Below are 17,545 nucleotides of genomic sequence, written 5' to 3' on the forward strand. Positions count from 1 at the left end.
GAATTTAAAATTATAATTATATTCTAATACACTTTAAACATTTTCTTTTCATGCCATCACAAATACTCCTTAGCTAAATATGGTTTGGCCTTTTGAATGCATCCAGTAGACATCATTTATCCTCTAAGTCTGCATTCATTCACCAGCCTAGACCTCCTGTCTTATATTTCATACAGACGAAAATGCCTCCCCACTGGGGAAAGAGAAAAGAAATACATGTAGCACTCTTTTTCAAAAACTCGTGGTTTTTTCCTTTTTTGCAATCCAACATTGTTCTGTGTTTTGCATCTCATATTGTCACCTTTCAGTCAAGGTAGAGGACACGTTTGGCTTAAGCTTTCCTTTTTGTGTAGAGGATGGATTCTTTGCTCCTGATACACATAATGAGTGCTCAGCAGCTCTCTCATACATCCAGTTGATGCCTTCCCTCTCCATGGCTTCTTACAAGCACCTTCTGGGCCTTGTGTTCCCCTGGGCGCCTGTCCCTGGTCAATTTCCACAAGCTACTGTGCTCCTGTCTCCCACCTCCCCTTGCAAATAATGCCCTGCATCTGGGGACCAGCTTCCTCCAATTCCAAGAGAGGCGGGGCTGAAGGTACAGATTGGGTGTCACTGGCACAGATATAAGTAAATACAGCTGGAGTCTGCAGCGAGGATGGACTAAGTGAGGGAGTCAGGAAAAAGAAGCCACCCACAAGGATAACAAATCATGTCTCGCATAGTCCTCTTAACCTAGGGAATAGGACACAATCATTTTTTCTTTTTAAAACATCCATATCACTAATCAGCCTCATTTTCTCAAAAACTATAAAGGAAAATGCTGCTGCCTTGTTTTTGTGTAGTAATTTCAGCTGTCACATAATAAGGTAAAGAAGACAGTATATACTAAATAAATGAGTATCCTTTATCTTTCTTATTTTCCCTTTTAGCTTCACAGCCGACTTGGGAGAAACGTATGCAGCAGAAAATTAATATGATTTTAATCCAGAAATTCAATGATGGAAGGAAGTCATGAGAATTGCAGAAAGTCTTCAAATCGAGATCACTATGAAATCCTCAGACCCAGAGCACATAAATCCCACCCTCAGTGCTACTGAGCAGTTAATATTACAAACCGTATGCAATCAGAGTCATTCTGTTCCATGCTTGTTACCTGTACCCATGTTACAGGTTAGGGCAGTACCCAGAGTGGAGTGAACAATCTCTGGACTAACATTTGGCAGGATCAGAAGCTGAGGTATCTGCACCCACATTACAGGAACAGGATATGTGCTCCTAGGGAACTGAGGGTATAAGGAGATGAGGAAAGGCCCTGCAGTCACAGAAAGATGGTATAACATGTGTCTCACTCTGGTATATGCTGGTATTTATGAAACTCTGGAATTTCTAAGGAAGGATGCAGTACAGAGAGAGGTCCCAGAGGAGACCAGGGTAGAGAGACCATCCGAACTGGGGACCACCTTGTCACTACACTTCAAATGTTCAATATTTACAGAGTGTTTTCTAAGAGTCAGGCCCTTTGTTGAGTGCTATGTGCAGCAGGATCAAAGGGAGCCAGGAGGTAGAGGAGTCTTGAGGTACATCAGTCATTGGGGTTGAAGAGCAGAGATTCAAAGGAAAGCTGGAACTGGAGCTTTAAAGGAGATGTGAAGTGGATGACTCAACCTCTGACTCAGAAAGATTGACACCTGCAGTAGAACAAACCCAGTGGGCTTAGGACTCCCAGCTGAGCGTTGTATCCCCCATCCCTTTCCACCTGGCCCCTTCATTTTCTACCCCTCACAGTCCCCTAAGGAGAAGGTGGCCTGCCCAACAGATGATGCTGCCTCAGATGGTTATCAAGGGGTACCCTAAGGAAAAGTCATTTCACCCTCCCTTTGTCCCCATTTGTCAAGTAGCAGTGAGGCCCAGCCAGGGGATGGTGAAAGTGGAAGGAGGTGGGAGTTGGGCATGGGGTGTGAAGATGCTCTTTAAAGGGGTTCTGATAACCACTTGCTACCAGGCCAGTGAACACTTACCATAGTTGATGCCTTTTGAGCATGTTGCATTCTAAACTGTCCCTGAAATTCCTGTGCACTTGGCTTATGGGATGAAACATCCTCCTAGTTCTCTTGTCCCTCAGCTTCTCCAAAGTCTCATTGAGCACCTTCCCTTCAATTCCTTTTACACAGTAAGAATAGGATCAGCTGTGCTAAACTAACAAATACCCAGATATCCAGGTTTGGCCCATGCTACACGTCCAAAGTAAGTTGTCCGGGAAGCTCTGCTCATCATCGTACTCAGGAAGCCAGGCTGACAGCCTTTCTCCTGCACACGTGCTCCCAGAACCTCCACAGCAGAATGAAGGGAACCTAAGAATTTATTCACTGTCTCTTAGTGATCCCTCCTAGAAAGAACACACTTCTCACATTTCATTTTCCAATGTAAATCATATGGCTGCAACTAACTTCAAATGAGTGGGCATCTTTGAAGGTCGAAAACATTTAAGAAGTACATATTAAATAAATAATAAAATACTTCTACAAGAGATATTTATGGAGGACCTACTGTGTACCAGGAGCAATGCTAGGCATTATGGATATCAGCAGCCTTTGGCTCCTGAAAAGCTTACAAACTACCTCCTGGCCTAAGGAGGGGCACAGGGATGCTGGCAACAGTCTATTTCTTCACCCAGGTACTAGTTACATGGGTACTTGTGGTGATAATCCTTCAATGTACATTCTATTGGTTTGTGTGTTTCTTCCAAATGGCCCCTAGTTCACAATAAAAAGGGCTTAAATAGAGAAGTAAAGGAGAATTTGGGAATTTGAAGCAAAAGCAAGAAGCCAATGAATCAAGCACAAATACTGAGCTTTGATAAATATTGGAATAAGAAACATAATAAATGAGATAAGAAATAGGACTTTTGCCACTGAAGTGTAATTAATAAACAAAAGGCCAGACTGAGAAACTGCCCCAAGGACAATATGATAGAGTAAACAATAGAAAATGTAAAGGACAAGTGAAGAGAAATGAAGGATAGAAACAGACATCTGACATCTTGATAATTAGACATCTAGAAAGTCGGGGAAATAGTGGAGGAAGAGGAAATAACTGAAAACATAATAGATGTTTAGTCTTTATGGAAAGATGAAATAAGTTCATTCAAAATGCTGCATAGAATGTCAGACTATTTGTTAAACAATTTTGTTAGAATAAAATGACTGAAAACAAATGAGCTAATTATGTGAATCAAGAGGATGGAAAAGTAGAAAAACAGCAAAAAGAAAATACCTGTAAACAATAAGGACAAAAGCTGAATTAAATGAAATATAAAAATAGGGAAGACAAAATCAAATTTTGAGGGAAATAAAACTTTAATGAGACCTCTGGCAAGACTCCTAAGGAAAATACAGGAGATTCAGAATGAAAAGAGGAAATGACTATTTAAACACACATTTTAAAATGCAAAATCTTACAACCAACTCTATACATATAAATTTGAAAATTTAGATAAAATGGATACATTTCTAGAAAGATATAAAGGTCGAAACTACAGGAAGAAATAGAAAACTAAAAGAGTAGAGAATATCAAAGAAATTGTCATGGGAAGCAAAGAATCACCTTCCAAAGGGTCCTGTCCTGATCATATTGCAGATGAGGGCATCCTCTCACATTTCTAGGAGCAGATCATGCCTCTTACACGTGTGACTCTAGAACATAGAATGGAACAGAATTTTTGAGATCATTTTATGAGGTTGGCTAATTCATATTTCCAGAGCCAACTAAGAATAGTACAAGAGTACAATAGAACAGGATTGTGGACTAATTTTACCCATGTCACTGAATCCAACAGTACATTACAAATGCAATCAGTTTTGACCAATTTAGATTTATTCTAGGAATGCAATGATTCTTCAGTGTCAGATAATATATAATGTGGTTAACACATTAGTGGACTCCACAAAATTCATATTAATTTAAACTGAATTCAGCTCAAGACATAGAATTTAATCAATTTCATGACGTGTTAAAGACGGTGAACCAAAAACCTATAGCATATATATTTCAAAGAAATGAGGTGGATTGTCTTTGAGATTGTGCAAAAGATAGGATGTCCTTCGTTGCTGGAAATGTTTAACATAGCATTGGAAGTTCTGAACATCACTCTGTGGGCAGAAGAAAATTAAGGCTGTGTAAAATGTAGGAAGACAGATAGTGACTGCAGATGAAATAATCTAAATACTGGACAAGACTGCAGCCACTGCAGGCCCAAAGCCTGGGTTTAAATCCAAGCTTTGCACTTTGAAGCTGTGAGGTCTTCACCTCTCCTGGTGTCTGATTCCCCCTCTGTAACATGAAATAAATAAGAACCAACCTCCACAAGTAAATACGTGAACACATGAGAAGCACTTAGAATAGTGCCTGGAACACAGTAAGCAACTCAACAAATGTCATTTCTCATTACATTTGTTAATGTTTTTATCCAGCCCAATGGCACTAAAACATCAATGCTCAAAGAGCCCCTGGTGAAGTGTTTCTCTTTCCCACTCTTCACCCCTAACTTGTTACTTCGTCTTTTCCACTCTGTCCCTAATACACCTCTAAGATGACTCATAGGAGCCCCTGGACCCAGGGATGCGGTCAGATCGCTTGGTCTTTGAGACGATGGTGCCATTGAGGACCCCCGCCAGGCCCACCAGCAAGCCCAGGGCACAGACCAGCATCTCCATGGTCTCAGGCACCTGGATTAGTTCCTGGACCTCTGGGGCACCAAGGGAAGACAGAGTTATGAGGTATAGAGAGCAGGGGCTGGCCTCGGGTGTGGGAGGTGTTGGGTATTCGAAACCACGAGATGGTGAAATTTGGATAAAGTGACCATAAAACCTGGGATTGAGGAAAGCAGGTGCTGAGGGGCGATGGGTCCAGGAAATAAAGGTGGTGCCAAGGCCGTGATGGCAGAGGGAGAGTGCTCCATACCCCAGTGCCTGAGGAGAGGCTGGTGCAGGCCCCAGTGCTCCCCCTGGAGGTCACAGCTGTCCTCGGCCATGGGAACGAGGGTCAGGTAGTGGAACTTGTAGAATCTGAGTTTGTTGCTGGGCAGGAAGATGATCTCTGCAATACCCTCAATGACTGGCTCCCCATTGCGCAGCCATGTGATGTTCAGCACTGGTGGGAAGAACTTGTCAACATGGCAGAAGAGGATGCTGGGCTGGCCCAGCTCCACAGGCTCCTTGGGAAAGACAGTCACCTCGGTGGGGGCTCCAAAAGGGGATAGAACCCAAGGAGCATACTGCCATTGGCTGACTCTTAAAGGTTCCACCACCCCAAGCCCTATATTCACCAGATTAGGGGCCACATCTCCCAGGCCCACCCTCCTGCTTTCCCAGGGCTCCTGGACAGAGTCATAGCTTCTCATGCTCCTGACCTGGCCCCCTCAGCCCGGCCTTTCTCTTGAGTAAGAAGAAAATGCCTCCTCCTCTGCTGTGCTAAGCACCCAGCTGTGTGGACCCAACATGCTCACTCTCAGGGAAGGGGATCGTTCATGAGTGGGCATCATGGCCTCTAGTTCTCTGTGTGGCAGAGAGGCCCTCCCATCCCTCCAGCTGGACTGTAGAGGAACAGGCAGCTATAGGCAGTGCCATTTGTGGCCCAAGTCTGTTTGGACCATTGATCTGGGTATTCAAGTGCTTCCTTGCCATGACAATGCCAGCAATACCCCTCTGAGCACCAAAGTCAAAGGTGTGAATAAACTCTGATAGATGCCAGACCATCTCCTTCTCATCCAGGTTCACGTAGAACTGCTCCTCCTCATCAAATTCAAACATATACTCCCCAGAGGGTCTGTGCATCTGCACAAACTCTGCATATGTTGACACATGGTCTGCTGCATGAAGGAGAAGATGGAGAATGGGTGAATATGTAGGATGCTACACAGAATGCAGGAAGCAAACAGGTAACAGGAAGGTTATTGGGAACATGAAGGAATAACACAGAAAATGAGAAATGCAAATGAAAGAAAAGGAGTGAGAAGAAACAAAGACAGAAATGACCCATGGACGATATAGGTTGTTTCCCTTGTCCCTGAAGACTTAATATCCATCTATGATAATGGTAATGCTGAATACAGTAAGATAATATTTATTGGGCACTTACTATGTGCTAAACTTACTCATTGAATCTTCACACCCCCATGTAGAAGAAATTATTTTCCATAGTAGGGAACTGACCCCAGAGATAAAGTAACTTGTCCAAGTCACACAACTCCTGGTAGAAACAATACTGAGTAGTCCTCCTACCCCATTCCCATAGGATCTCAGAAACCCTACAGGACAATACATTAAAAATTACTGATATAGCCATAAAGCAAGGCAGGGAAGTGGAAGGATGGAATAAATATTTCAGAGTGGAAAAAAATCATGAAGTAGGTGAAAATACCTCCAGAGTCTTAGTGACATTTATAGACTTCAAGTTACATTCTTACTTTTAGAAGAAAAATGATACCTTCTATAATTTTATCCACAACACTTACATTTTAGGCAGAGTAAATTTAAAAATATTATCATTCACATAACATTCACAAAATTGTCTTGTGGAGTATAGTTTTCAAGTGTAGTTTCACCTGGAAATACAAGTTGTTGCATTTGAAAGACCTATGGGATAGTATCTTAGCTTTGCCTGATGTATAGGAAGCAGCAACTGGTTGATAACAAAAAGCGAATTATTATTACAGTAAAAAAATAAAGATGAGAGAGTTTGGGGTTCAGCCTGGAAGAGGAAGTGAAGCAAAATGACACTGCATGGTTGATGGTCCCTAAGCGAGGATTTCCCCTCCCAGCCCAACACAGGGAGAACCAGTCCTCTACTTAGATGCGTATAGTGACAGCAGGTTCAGTGTTACACATGGATGGTGAGGGTCCCCCACTGAGTTTAGGGTCTAGAGAATTACTCACCTACAGAAACGAAGCCCAAAGGAAAAAAAAAAAATACATGGTGTATAGACTGGGCTACACAGATGTAATTGGTTCAGCTTAGGCTACTTTATATTTATTATATTCACAAAATCTGAAAACTAAAGGTCTGCACATTTTGAAGCAAATTCCACACTTCAAATGTTAATTTTCATTCAGTTAAATAAATGCTTATTGTGAACTTTCACTCTCCAGGTAATAAGGATGTAACTCTAAAGATAGGGATTTTGTCCTCAATCTACTTGAAATTCAAGAACAAAAGAGACAAAGAAAAGATGATGGCTACATGTGTGGTTTGATTACCACTGAGTATCACAAGATATACGCAAGAGCTACTCAGGAGAAAAAGAGGACATTGAAATTAAAATACGATTTAGGAAAGGTTCCTAGGGACAGTGTTCACCTGCAGATAGCAAAACAGAGAAAGGGGAAATGGCATTTCCAGCAGGAGAAGCAGGCTCAGGAGCAGAGAGGCATGAAGTTGCAAGGAGAACTGCAGTTCTTCCGTGTGACTGAAGCCAGGGGAGATGTGGGCCGGGCTGCACTGTAACCTGCCTTGTGTGCTGATGGCAGGTGTTTGCATTATCCCACAGGACATGGGAAATTGTGAAGGATCTTAAGCAGGAGAGTAACATGGTGAGATTTGTGTTTGCATGGGGCACCAGTAGGAAGGATGGGCTGGAGGAGGCTGGACTCAAGGCAAGACGAGTAGGACTTTTCAGCTCTGTGGTGGAAGTAATGAGGGCGTAGGCCGGGGCAGGAACATGGGGTGAGGAGGACAGCAGATGGCTTTGATGGCAGTAATGACTTGAGAGGCCACAGGAGTCACTAAATCATGTGCCAGAAGTAGGGATATGAAGGAGTCTAGAATAACTAGGCAATGTGGAGAACTGTGGCATCAGTAACTGCAAAGGTGATAATTAAGTGATTGAGAGAAGATAAAATTTTCTGTTTGAGACATACTGAATTTAAACTTCTAGGGGAACAAATGTAGTTGATTTGAAGGCAGTGAAATAAATGGGTGGGTCCCAGGCTACACTAGGTTAGTGACATAAACTGGAAGGAGGCTCATGGTGGGTAAAGTTCTAATTTTGGATCAGGTCACTCAAGAAAAGTACACAAAGTCAAGATAGCAGGGATCTGAGTGTGTGCTCCTGCATCCAGGCAAACACAGACATGAAGAAAGAGGTTGAAAAGGAAAGGACTAGAAAGTGGTAGGAAAACAGAGAGGAAGTGGGTTCATAAAAGACAACAGACAGGAGAAAACTTCCAGGAAAGAGGAGAGGATGCATCTCAAACACACTAATGACACACATAAGACAGAAACAGAACAGTGACCACTGGCTTGAGTTGTATAAAAGTCATTAGTTGCCACCCTGAGAGGAGCATCAGAGATGAGGGAAAGAAAAAGAAAGAGTGCATTGGGTTGAGAACCGAATGAAATGGGAGAAAATTGGTAATAGGCTGGGCACAGTGGCCCATACCTGTAATCTCAGTGATTTGAGAGGCCGAGACAGGAGGATCACCTGAGGCCAGGAGTTAGAAACCAGCCTAGGAAACACAGTGAGAGTCCATCTCTAAGAAAACAATTTTGGATTCCCTGCCTTCCATGAGCAACACAGCAAACATAAGCTCTGCAGATGTGCTCAGACTTGAGCCTGACTCACTGAAGAGAGTCTGGTGCTGCCAGGCCTCAGACACCAGATTATAATCAGCCTCTTCCCAGGCCCTGCACAGGAGAGGCCCACTCTGTGGGGCAAACAGTGCCCAGGGGTGGTACAGGCCCTACAGAGACCACAGACTGTTCACCTGACAATAAATATCTTGAGGAACTCACTTCACAGATCCCCTCAAGAAAGGAACCACTGCAGGAGAATACCCAGAAAATTGAAAGAATTCACAGATCCTTTTAAAGAAGTGAGGGGCCACTGCAAACTCCACCAGACAGGTGAAAAACTGTGCGTTCCCAAAGCGTGAGAGGGGAAAAACCTGCTTCTGAACTCATGTCCCCACTGGGGAACCCGAAAATCCAGATTACAGGAAAAGGATTTAACTTTACCCAGACCTGAAACAGATACAGCATGAAATATAAAAGTAGGCCGGGCGCTGCGGCTCACACCTGTAATCTCGGCACTTTGGGAGGCCGAGGCGGGCGGATCACGAGGTCAGGAGATTGAGACCATCCTGGCTAACACGGTGAAACCCCGTCTCTACTAAAAATACAAAAAAATTAGCCGAGTGTGGTGGCAGGCGCCTGTAGTCCCAGCTACCAGCAAGGCTGAGGCAGGAGAACGGCGTAAACCCGGGAGGCGGAGCCTGCAGTGAACCGAGATCGCACCATTGCACTCCAGCCTGGGCAACAGAGCGAGACTCCGTCTCAAAAAAAAAAAAGTAGATGCAGCAGTGGGAAGAGCCTTGTAGGCACGCCCAGTCCTTAGCTCAAGCCCAGGGAAGCCATCCCTGACTATATCTCACAAGGGCCTTAGGGGAAGGCAGACGGCAAAATCTGGAAGGGATCACAGTGTGAAAGAAGCGTCCAACTGAAATTTGTTATAATTTTGACTGGGCACAAATCCTCTGGAGCAGAATCTGGGGGCGAACGGGAACTGCTGGAGAAAGAGCAGAAGTTACTGCCAACACTGTGGGCAGACAGGGAGGCACATGGCCTGAAAGCTGTGCTTGCTTTCTCAACAGGAAACTTATAGCCTGGAGTGAGGTCTGAGTCCCTCCTGAAGGCTGCAGGGAGATAAACTCAATGCTGTTGGTGTGGCACAGCAGGAGCAAGACCTGCCTCGCCAACTGCATGGGAGCTGGGTGAAGCCTATGGCTACCAGGTTTCCCCTACTTCTCTGGTGACAGAGGCAGCCATAATGCCCTCTGGAACATAATTCCATTGGCTGGAGAAAAACCCCCCACCCCATTCCTCACAGTGGCTGCAGCCAGCCCCCCGCCCAAGGAGTGTCTGAACTCAGACCTGCCTAACCCTGCCCACACCTGAGGGCATTTTTCTACCCACCTGGTAGCCAATCACAAAAGACGTAAACTCTTGGGAGCTTTATGACACCACCCATTGCCTGAAAAACCGAATATTTATCTTGGCCAACTTAGGGTAAGCTTATATCCCCCTTCTACTATTGTAGCTGGTGCTCTCTTGAAAGCACCACATCCTGGCTGGAGGCCAACCAACTCAGGACATTACAACAATTCATGACAGAATAACTGCTCTAAGAAAGGAGAAAACAGCTAATTCCACTGCCTGAAAGATCCTGACTAACCAGTGGTCCTCGGTCAGTCCACATGACAACTGCACTGCTAGCATAACCAGCATTTGAGAAAGCCACCACACTAAGTCTATCTACAACCAAGGACTCTCACAGTCTACTTCACTCCCCTACCACCTCTACACTGGACCCCAGCAATAGATCCAAACTAAGAAGAAATCTCTGAATTGCTAGATAGAGAATTCAGAAGGTTGATTTCAAGCTACTCAAAAAGATACCAGAGAAAGGTGAAAAACAACTTAAAGAAATTTTTTAAAAACACAGGATATGGATAAAAATGCTCCAGGGACATAGATATCATAAAGAAGAAACAATCCAACTTCTAGAAATGAAAGACACACTTAGGGAAATACAAAATGCACTGGAAAGTTTCAACAATAGGATCAAACAAGTAGAAGAAAGAAATTCATAGCTCAAACAACAAGGCTTTCGAATTAACCCAGTCAGACAAAGACAAAGAAAAAAGAACTTTAATAAACAAACAAAGCCTCCAAGAAATTTGGGATTATGTTAAATGACCTAAGAACAATTGGCATTCTTGAGGAAGAACAAAAATCTAAAAGTTTGGAAAACATATTTGAGGGAATAATCAAGGAAAACTTCCCTGGCCTCGCTAGAGATCTACACAACCAAATACAAGAAGCTCAAAGACCACCTGGGAAATTTATCACAAAAAGATTATCTCCCAGGCACATAGTCATCATGTTATCTAAAGTCAGGACAAAGGAAAGAATCTTAAGAGCTGTGAGGCAAAAGCATCAGGTAACCTATAAAGGAAAACCTATCAGACTAACAGCAGCCTATAAGCCAGAAAGGATAGGGGTCCTATTTTTAGCCTCCTCAAACAAAATAATTTCCAGGCAAGAATTTTGTATCCAGCAAAACTAAGCTTCATAAATGAAGGAGAGAGAAAGTCTTTTTCAGACAAACAAATGTTGAGAGACTTCACCACTACCAAGCCAGCACTACACGAAATGCTAAAAGGAGTTCTAAGTCTTCAAACAAAACTCCAAAATATACCAAAATAGAACCTCCTTAAAACATAAATCTCACAGGGTCTATAAAACAGTAATGCAAAGGAAAAAAATAAGGAATTCAGGCAACAACTAGCACGAGAAATAGAACAGTACCTCCCATCTCACTATTAACATTGAATGTAAATGGCCTAAACTCTCCACTTAAAAGATACAGAATGGCAGAAAGGATAAAAATTTACCAACCAAGTATCTGCAGTTTTCAAGAGTCATCTAATGTGTAAGGACTCACAAAAACTTAAGGTAAAGGAGTGGAAAAAGATATTCCATACAAATGGAAAACAAAAGCAACAGGAGTAGCTATTCTTGTATCAGTCAAAACAGACTTTAAAGCAACAACAGTTAAAAAAGACAAAGATGGACATTATACAGTGATAGAAGGATAAGTCCAACAGGAAAATATCACAATCCTAAACATATATGCACCTAACATGGGAGCATCCAAATTTATAAAACAATTATTACTAGACATTAGAAATGAGATAGGCAGCAACACAATAATAATGGGGACTTCAATACTCCACTGACAGTACTAGAAAGTCATCAAGACAGAAAGTCAACAATGAAACAATGGACTTAAGTTACACTAGAAGAAATAAACTTAACAGATATTTACAGAACATTCTACTCGACAACTGTAGAATATACAGTCTTCTCATCAGCACATGAAACATCCTCCAAGATAGACCATGTAATAGGCCACAAAACAAGTCTCAATAAATTTAAGATAATCAAAATTATATCAAGTACCCTCTCAGACCACAGTGGAATAAAATTGGAAATTAACTCCAAAAGAAACCCTCAAAACTATGCAAATACATGGAAATTAAATAATCTGCTCCTGAATGATCTTTGGGTCAACAATGAAATCAAGATGCAAAATTCTTTGAACTGAACAATAATAGTGACACAACTTGTGAAAACCACTGGGACACAGTAAAAACAGTCCTAAGAGGAAAGTTCATAGCATTAAATGCCTACATCAAAAAGTCTGAAAGAGCACAAAAACAAAATGTAAAGTCACACCTCAAGTAACTAGAGAAACAAGAACAAACCAAACCCAAACCCAGCAGAAGAAAAGAAATAACAAAGAGCAGAAGTAAATGAAATTGAAACAAAAAAATACAAAAGATAAATGAAACATGAAGCTGATTCTTTGGAATGATAAACAAAATTGATAGACCATTAGTGAGATTAACCAAGAAAAGAGAAGATCCAAATAACCTCAATTAGAAACAAAATGGAAGAAAATACCACTGATATTACAGAAATACAAAATATCATTCAAGGCTGCTATGAACACATTCACAGGCACAAACTCGAAAACCTAGAGGAGATAGATTCCTGGAAATATACAACCCTCCTAGAATAAATCAGGAAGAAATAGAAACTCTGAACAGACCAATAAAAAGCAGAAAGATTGAAATGGTAATTTTTTAAAAACTGCCAGCGATATAAAATCACAGGTTCACATGGACTCACAGCTGAATTCAATCAGACATTCAAAGAAGAGAATTGGTACCAATCCTACTGAAACTATTCCAAAACAGAGAAAGAGAGAATCCTCCCTAAATTATTCTATGAAGCCAGGATCGCCCTAATACCAAAGCCAGGAAAGGACATAACAAAAAAGAAAACTACAGACCAATATCTCTGATGAAAATAGATGCAAAAATCCTCAACAAAATACAAGCTAACATAATCCAACAGCATATCAAAAAGATCATATATGGTGATCAATTGGGTTTTATGCCAGGGATGCAAGGATGATTTAATATACACAAGTCAATAAATGTGATAGATCACATAAACAGATTTGAAAACAAAAATCATATGATCATCTCAATAGATGCAGAAAAAGCATTTGACAAAATCCATCATCGCTTTATGATTAAAACCCTCAGCAAACTTGACATACAAAGATCATACCTTAAGGTAATAAAAACCATCTATGACAAACCCACAGCCAACCTTAAACTGAACGGAGAAAAGTTGAAAGCATTCTCCTTGAGAACTGGAACAAGACAAGGATGCCCGCTCTCACCACTTCTATTCAACATAGTACTGGAAATCCTAGCCAGAGCAATAAGACAGATCAGTAAATAGGAAGTCAAACTGTTGCTGTTCACCAATGATATGATTGTATACCTAGAAAACCGTAAATACTTATCCAAAAAGCTCCTAGATTTGATAAATGAATTCAGTAAAGTTTCAGGATACAAAATCAATGTACACAAATCAGTAGCACTGCCATATACCAGCAGTGACCAACCTGAGAATTAAATCAAGAACTCAACCCCTTTTACAGTAGCTGCAAAAAAATAAAATACTTACGAATATACCTAACCAAGGAGGTTTATTGGGGGAACCAGCCCCCAATATTTCAAAGTAGGTTCTTTTCTATTTTCCCTAAGTGTGGGCCAGTGTGAGAAATAAAGAGAAAGAGTACAAAAGAGAGAAATTTACAGCTGGGTCTCTGGGGGTGATATCACATGTCAGCAGGTTCCATGATGCCCACCTGAGCCACAAAACCAGCAAGTTTTTATTATGGATTTCAAAAGGGGTGACGGTCTACGAATAGGGAATGGGTCACAGGGATCACATGCTTCAGAGGGCAATAAAAGATCACAAGGCAGCAAAACTAGAATCACTGATGAGGTTCCATGTCCCACTGGGTACGCATTGGCATTGATAAACATCTTAACAGGAAACAGGGTTTGAGAGCAGAGAACCGGTATGACTAGAATTTGCCAGGCTGGAATTTCCTAATCCTAGCAAGCCTGAGGGCACTGCAGGAGACCAGGGCGTATTTCATCCCTTATCTTCAAACTCGTAAGACAGACACTCCCAGAGTGGCCATTTTAGAGACCTCCCTCTGGGAATGCATTCTTTTCCCAGGGCTATTCCTTGCTGAGAAAAGAATTCAGTGATATTTCTCCTATTTGCTTTTGCAAGAAGAGAAATATGACTCTGTTCTGCCCAGCCCCACAGGCAGTCAGACCTTATGGTTATCTCCCTTGTTCCCTGAAAATTGCTGTTATCCTGTTCTTTTCAAGGTGCCCAGATTTCATATTATTCAAACATACATGCTTTACAAACAATTTGTGCAGTTAACACAATCATCACAGGGTCCTGAGGCGACAAACATCCTCAGCTTACAAAGATGACAGGATTAAGAGATTAAAGTAAAGACAGGCATAGGAAGTTTTAAGAGTATCAATTGGGGAAGTGATAAATGTCCATGAAATTTTCACAATTTATGTTCTTCCACTGTGGCTTCAGCCGGTCCCTCCGTTCAGGGTCCCTGACTTCCCACAATAGAGGTTAAACACCTGTACAAGGAAAATTAAAAACACTGCTGAAAGAAATTATAGATGACACAAACAAGTAGAACCATGTCCCACGCTCATGGAAGGGTAGAATCAACATTGTGAAAATGACCATACTGCCAAAAGCAATCTACAAATTCAGTGCAATTCCCACCAAAATGCCATCATCATTCTTTACAGAGCTAGAAAAAGCAATCCTAAAATTCATACAGAACTACAAAAGAGCCCACATAGCCAAAGCAAGATTAAGCAAAAAGAATAAATCTGGAGGCATCACATTACCTGACTTCAAAATATACTGCAAGGCTATAGTCACCAAAACAGCATGGGAATGGTATAAAAACAGGCACATAGACAAATTGAACAGAATAGAAGTCCCAGAAATAAAACCAAATACTTACAGCCAACTGATCAAACAAAAACATAAAGTGGGGAAAGGACATCGTATTCAACAGATGGGACGGGGGAAATTGGCAGTCCACATGTGGAAGAATTAAACTGGGTCCTCATCTCTCACCTTATATAAAAATCAACTCAAGATAGATCAAAGACTTAAATCTAAGACCTGAAACCATAAAAATTCTAGAACATTGGAAAAACTCTTTTAGACATTGGCATAGGCAAGGAGCTCATGACCAAGAACCCAAAAGCAAATGCAAAAGAAACAAGATAAACAGATGGGACCCAATTAAACTAAAAAGTTTCTTCAAAGGAAAAGAAATAATCATCAGAATAAACAGCCCACAGAGTGGGAGAAAATATTCACAAGCTATACATACAAAAAAGGACTAATATCCAGAATCTACAAAAAACTCAAACAAATCAGCAAGAAATAAACAAATACTCCTATCAAAAAGTGGGCTAAGCAGAGGAACAGACAATTCTCAAAAGAAAATATACAAATGGTCGACAAACATATGAAAAAATGCTCTACATCACTAATTATCAGGGAAATGCAAATCAAAACCACTATTGATACCAACTTACTCCTGCAATAATGGTCATAATTTAAAAATAAAAAAAAATAGACGTTGGGGTAGGTGTGATGAAAAGAGAACACTTTTACACTACTGGTGGGAAATTAAACTAGTACAACCACTATGGAAAACAGTACAGGGATGCTTTAAAGAACTAGAAATAGATCTACCATTTGATCCAGCAATCCCACTACTGGAGGAAAAAATTCATTGTATGAAAAAAACACTTGCACACACACGTTTACAGCACCATGATTTACAACTGCAAAAATATGGAACCACCCCAAATGCCCATCAATCAATGGGTGAATGAAGAAAATGTGATATATATATACATATATATATGATATATATGTGATCTATATACCTTAGAATACTACTCAGCCAGAAGAAGGAATGAAATAATAACATTTGCAGCAACCCAGGGGGAATTAGAGACCATTATTTTAAGGGAAGTAACTCAAGAATGGAAAACCAAATATTGTATGTTCTCACTTATAAGTGGGAGCTAAGCTATGAAGACACAAAGGCATAAGAATTATATAATGGACTTTGAAGACTTTGAGGTATGAGTAGGAGCTGGGTAAGGGATAAAACACTACACACTGGATATAGTGTGCATTCCTCAGGTGATGGGTGCACCAAATCCTCAGAAATCACCACTAAAGAACTTATCCATATAACCAAACACCACCTGTTCCCCAAAAACTATTGAAGTAATTTTTTAAAAAACTTTTATTGGAAGGACCCTCTGGAGTTCTGAGGAGGAAGCCTGAGCATATGTGGGGAAGGCACAGATGAACACATAGGAGGGATCTCTAAGAAAACAATGGCCACCAGGTCACTGCTAGACTCACCGCAGGGCCTTCTAAACCAGGGGGCCCCTCCACAAGCATACCCTGTGGAGTCAAAGGTTAAAACTACAGGCGACAGGGCCAGCACACTAAACCCCACTTGCTTCTCCTCTTTCCACTATCTCAGCCCTGTGACCAGCATAACTTACAGGTTCCAGCACTGCAGGCTCTCTCTTCTCTCCCTTCAGCCCCCGGGGCCCATGGGCAGCCTGAGGGAGACACACATGTAACCCCAGTGGGGCCCATGAGCAGCCAGGACACCAGGCCTGCCCCCATCTCAACTCCAACCTTGATTTTGGGTCCTCTGGAGACCAGACCAGCCCTACCCACAAGCCCCACAGGCATCCTCTAAATACCTCTGTTCACAAAACTCTCAGGCCTGCCAAGGAGACCTCAGGGTTCCCTGCACCCCAGTTCCCAGTCCCATCTCAGCAAACAAAACCTCTCCAAATCCCGAAGAGCCTCTTTCAGAAAGAGGACTTTGAGTCTTTCAGTCTTTCTCCAGAAAAGAAAAGGTATATGCCCTTATGCACAAAATTTTATTTAGAATTTGAAGGAGTTCAAAAATGTAAAAACCCTGCACAGGTTAAGTATCCATACTCCAAGTAAATTTGGAGAGCATTCCCCAGAGATATTCCAAACTGAGGCCTCATAACTGGCTTTTGCAAAACATATAGTTCTTGGGCTCAGTTATCCAAGCCCCAGAGCAGCCCCCTACAATACACCCCACAGTTCCTCTCCCAGCAAGGATGCTTTGCCCTTCCTCTGGCCCTCATGTACACTCCAAGCCAACCAGTTCCCTCCCTTGCACACCTCCATTCAGATGCCTGTTCCCAAATCCAGGCCATAGCCAAGATAAGGGTAGGGAGAAGGTGAAACATTCACCACCACCCCAACTCCCCGAAACAAAGATCTTCAGAATGCCCCTCTCCACCTTCATCCTGACAGCAATGATCAGTTTCAAAATTCTCCCATATCCCACGTCAACCCCAAAGACCTAGACAGCAGCATAAAGGAAAGGCAGCAGAAGCTCAAGGGTGCCAAGAGCGGGATGTATGGCATGCAGCAGCAGGGTAGAAAAGGCAGCCATAACTGCAAGGCAGGCAGAAGATGTAGCAGA

General features: G+C 41.9%; 1 pseudogene; it reads right to left on the reverse strand.

Moving 5' to 3' along the window:
- Nucleotides 1-4,593: 4,593 nt before the first annotated feature.
- LOC100449199 (HLA class II histocompatibility antigen, DP alpha 1 chain-like) lies at nucleotides 4,594-10,021 on the reverse strand (annotated as a pseudogene).
- Nucleotides 10,022-17,545: the final 7,524 nt, after the last annotated feature.

This window comes from Pongo abelii, chromosome 5, assembly GCF_028885655.2.
Source record: "Pongo abelii isolate AG06213 chromosome 5, NHGRI_mPonAbe1-v2.0_pri, whole genome shotgun sequence".
Classification (NCBI taxonomy): Eukaryota; Metazoa; Chordata; class Mammalia; order Primates; family Hominidae; genus Pongo; species Pongo abelii.